Here is a 4,923-nt window from a genome sequence, read left to right on the forward strand (position 1 = left end):
AGGAGCCCCCAGGGGATAGTGTGTGATTTCCCAGGTGACTGGGTGGGGGCTCAAGCGAGTTTGGTGTTGTATCATTGACAGGGACCCCTAATTATAGAACCCGGCCCTTGCTGCTGCCAGCTGTCTGGCAGAAGGGTTACATTTTATTTGAGTTTTTATTGATTGTTGGTGAAATATTAACCCACAAAAATGCGGAGAAGGAAATTAAAAAAAGAACTTGCTTTGTTTTAAGGTAGAGATATGGATCCCAGTCACAAAATTTGGCTTCAGGTATTACTCTCATCTTCCCCTAAATTAGTGGCTATTGGTTTGGATTTGAAAAGAAATGTCATCTGCAGTTCTTTCAACTAACAAACATCCTAAATCAGGGGCAGTAAACATACCCCAATTTGATTTTTAAATCAAAGTGAATTACATAGACACAGGATGACTGGGGGGCGGAGCACTGTTGTTTTCAGAAGGACTTTATTTTCCTTATTTCAGAGCAGCTTCCAGTCCAAAGAAAGGTGATGCTTTTGTCTGCAGACTGAGTCTGAATTATAGTGATTGACCTTTGCCTTTTGTGGTTGTGAAACAAGAACAGTGAGTTTCAAATGGTTTTATACTATCCATCTGCGAGGTGTAGCATGGGAGGTGTAGCAAGACAGCAGCACAGCTGCAGTGGCACAGAAACCAGCAAACAGAGCTGAAAACAGGGGAGTTTGAGTTGGCCTTCCGGGCAGGGGGTGAGTTTTGTGGAGTTGTGTGTCTTTGTTTTTGTTTTTTGTTTTGTTTTGTTTTGTGTTTTTTCCTTCAGTTTGCAGGAGCTGGTACTGGGTGGTGTACTGAGATCAGCTGACTCTAATGGGGGGGGGGGGCTTCCCTAATTAGGGGGTCTATAAAGGCAGCCACTCAATCAGGCAGCAGCACAGCTGCAGCAGCACATGAGCCAGCAAACAGGGGAACCTGGGGAGGGAGTGTGGTGGTGGTGGTGGTGGTGGTGGTGGGGGTGGTGGTGGTGTGCTCGTTGGGGAGTGTTTTAGTGAGTTGTTTTGTTTTTGTGTCTCACTGACAGGAAGCAGGGGGAAGGCTATGACAGATACAGAAACTTTAGTGGCAGTCACTCAAGCAGTGGAAGAGACATTGATGATGACTGGATGTGGAAGCTGCGGGATATACATGATCCTTGAGGGAGTACCTCAAAAGAGCTTTGTTTGTATGAAGTGCCACCTCATAGAGCTCATGGAAGAGAAGATTTGAGGGTTGGAGTTGCAGGTGGAAACTCTGGTTGAGTTTAGGAGGGGGTTCGAGCAGATGGTGGAGCAAATGAATGGGGAGGCTGAAAGAAAAAGCCCAGACCTGCAGATGGAAGCAGGACCAACGAACTCTGAGGAGAAAATGCTGGGTGAGGAAAGTGGTTAGTGAAAGCATGGGACCGCTGAGCACTGAAGATGGAGTGGAGGTTAAGGATAATCTAGGCATGGCCGAATATCTAAACAAATACTTTGATTCCATTTTTAATTAGGCTAATGATGATTTGGGGGATAGCAGCAGGATGGCTAAAAGGAATGAGGATTTGGAGGTAGAAATTACCACATCTGAGGTGGAAGTCAAACTCAAACAGTTTAATGGGACTAAATTGGGGGAGGCTGGATAATCTCCAGCCAAGAATATTAAAGGAACTGGCACATGAAATTGCAAGCCTGTTAGCAAGGATTTTTAATGACTCTGTAAACTCAGGGGCTGTACCGTATGAGTGGAGAATTGCTAACATAGTTCCTATTATTAAGAAAGGGGAAAAACGTGATCTGGGTAACTACAGGCCTGTAAGTTTGACCTCAGCAGTATGCACGGTCTTGGAAAAATTTTTGAAAGAGAAAGTAGTTAAGGACATCAGGGTTAACGGTAATTGGGATAAGATACAACATGGCTTTACAAAAGGTAGATCATGCCAGACCAACCTGATCTCAACAGATTTTTTAAACAAAGGGAATGCACTGGATTTAATTTACCTAGATTTCAGCACCAATGTGGACACAAGAACCAATGGATATAAGCTGGCTATCAGGAACTTCAGAGTTGAAACTAGATGCAGGTTTCTAACCATTAGAGAAGTGAAGTTCTGGAATAGCCTTCCAAGGGGAGCTGTGGGGGTAAAAAACTTATCTGGCTTCAAAACTGAGCTTGATAAATTTATGGAGGGGATGGTATGATGGAACAGCCTAGTTTGGCAATTGACTGATCTTTGACTACTGGTGGTAGATATGCCAATGGCCTGTGAAGGGATATTAGATGAAGTGGGTTCTGAGTTATTACAGAGAATTCTTTCTTGGGTGTCTGGCTGGTGATTTTTGCCCACATGCTCAGGGTTTGACTGATCACCATATTTGGGGCCGGGAAGGCATTTTCCCCCAGGGTAGATTGGCAAAGGCTCTGAGGTTTTTTCACCTTCCTCTGTAGCATGGGGCTCACTTGGGACTTTAGTAACTCAGTCATAGGTTAGAGGTTTATTGCAGGTGTGGGTGGATGAGGTTCTGTGGCCTGACTAGATGATCATATTGGTCCCTTCTGACCTTAGAATCTATGAGTGACCCATGTGTTTTGATGGAATTGTTAGTACACTGTCTACGCTACTGAATGCACAAGAATAACCTGGGCAAGCTGGCAAAGAACCATTGACACAACTTGCTTTGCCTTCCACAGAGAAAACTGCAAGGCTGCATTAGGGCTGGGGATGAAAGGTTTAGGGTTGTTAAAGCTAGGATACTAAATGCCAGTGGGATCACTTTGAAACTGATTTTGTGGGCTGGTTGCACTTCTGTCCCATGTGGGAGTCTTAAAGCATTGTAAAATGTACTTAGGGGGCAGTATGGGAGGAACTCAGACACTGATGTTGGGCAGAATACGGAATGAGAAGAAACTGCTAAAGAAAGGTTTACTGAAAGACTAAGTTAGTGAATAGAGGCTGGGTCACTAAAGGAAAGTTTTACATCTAGGCTAACAGCACATTCCATTTGCTCATTACAATGAATGGGAGAGCCCACTTTCATCAGCTGTGTGCAGCTAAGGCATTTGTATGGCACACAGAGCCCCATTCACAGCTGGTGTGAGTACAGCTTCATTTAAGTCAGGTCAGTTGCATCCACTGGTGGTGAATTTGGTCCTCTGTGTCAGGGTCAAGAAGACGAAGAAGGATGAATAAATAGACAATGGTTGTAGTCCTTTCTGGATTAATACCCATGTAATTCATCTTCATCTTCGTAGGTGTTATGCAGGTGCACATCAGAAAGAAAATAGGACCAAGTCAGTCAGGACCAAGGTAGCCTAAAGGACTGGGTAGGACTTTAACAAGTATTGCTGATTCTTTGCTATTTCATTTCTTCTTGTAGGTATCTTGAGAAAGTGAAGGAAAATCCATTTAATGGGAAAGAAGATCCAATGAAAGTCTGTAGGTCAGAGACTCTTGGGAGTCTGAAATCCCTAGAATAATGTCAGGTGGTTAATTTTGAAGCATATTTTCCTCTTATAGAAAAAATCCCAGGAGTGGAAAATTTACTGCAAACATTGTAGAAGTTTCATCTCACTCAACTGGAGCTTCAAGTCCTTAGGAGCCTGGCCATCCTTGGCTTCATTCTTGTAGCTGTGCAAAGCCTTTTATGGTGTAGATGAGGCAATGAAATATTTCTTCTAACAGTATTAACTCCTGTGCTAATTGCTGATCAGAAATCTCCTGGATCCTTACAGAGGGAGGTAACATGGAGTAGCTGCTCCCTGGCTCCTCCTTCATCCTCCAACCTTACTCCAGCATACTCCCAACCCATGTAGCCCCAAACATGTGGAGGGTATCTTCATGGTCAAAGAGGGAAAAGAAACATGGAATGGATCCACTGCTTTCTGCTTGTGTTCCTGGCCCCATTTCAGTGACAGTTTATTCCCCTCCATTTGTGATGGGAGGAGAGCATCCATACATATACTCTAATAAAATGATCATCTAATGCGTGTAGCTCTTTGATGATAGCTATGAAGCACTTGTAGAACTGATTCTCACTTAGAATAAATGGCTGTTCTCTAAGGGTGAAATTCATCCCCTCCTCTCCCAAAGGCCCGCTCCCTTTTCATAGGTAGCCGCGATGTGGGGATTTGTGGGGGTGGAATCCACAGCTCCTTAACCCATAGGCTGGGTCGGGAACAGGTCTGGAACTGCTCGTCCAGCCACTTGGCTTTTTGGAGCCGTATCTCTGTTTTGGCTGGCTGTGAGAAAGCAGCATGCGCTACACCTACACTGTAAACAGATAATTCTCAGTGAGTCATTGCTTCAGAGCTATAAACATTGTCTGTGTTGTGTTTGCAGTGATAGCAATTAAGAGCCCAAAGGCAATTTAGATAATAACAAATAAACTTAAACAAGAGTGGAACTGAACTGTACATGCTGGGTGGAGAATGTTCTATCTGATTCCCTAGAACGCGCTGCCTAGAACTTTCCAGCAGGCGATGAAATGACAACATACTCAACAAATGAAAGATAAGTTAGAAGAGCTACATTACCAGAATAAATTCTCATTGATTGATCACTTCCTAAGGGCATAACTCTCCTTATAATAGCTCTGAAAGCTGGGTAGATTAACCCTTTCCTGGGTGTTACACAGCCTGCCCTCTATTGTCTTTATTTTCATCCCTCAGTGTAAAATGTTGATTTAGACACTGATCCAGCAAGACTTAATTAAATATTTAACTTTAAGCATGAAACTAGTTTCTTGTATGTAATAGGGCTAACTCCATGTCCGTGAAGTTGTGTATGTACTTGAGCACTTTTCTGTATTGGGGCCAGCCTGTAACTTCCTGTTGAACAGGAAGAGATGTTCACAGAATCCTTTCAATTTGACAGTGGGGACATTTCGAGTTTGGATGCAGTTCAGAGCATTTCTTTTTTTAAATAACCATACA

The 4,923-nt window shown here is 43.4% G+C and overlaps 1 long non-coding RNA gene across 1 annotated transcript; it reads left to right on the plus strand.

The window, feature by feature from the left end:
* The first annotated feature begins 621 nt into the window (after positions 1-621).
* On the plus strand, positions 622-4,189 carry LOC137159189 (uncharacterized). Its single transcript, XR_010921576.1, has 3 exons — positions 622-725; positions 1,055-1,384; positions 3,369-4,189. It is a non-coding gene; the product is annotated as an uncharacterized lncRNA (long non-coding RNA).
* Positions 4,190-4,923: the final 734 nt, after the last annotated feature.

The sequence above is a fragment of the Emydura macquarii genome, unplaced genomic scaffold (genome assembly GCF_026122565.2).
Source record: "Emydura macquarii macquarii isolate MOO-44397 ecotype Brisbane River unplaced genomic scaffold, CSIRO-AGI_Emac_v2 contig_1790, whole genome shotgun sequence".
NCBI lineage: Eukaryota > Metazoa > Chordata > Testudines > Chelidae > Emydura > Emydura macquarii.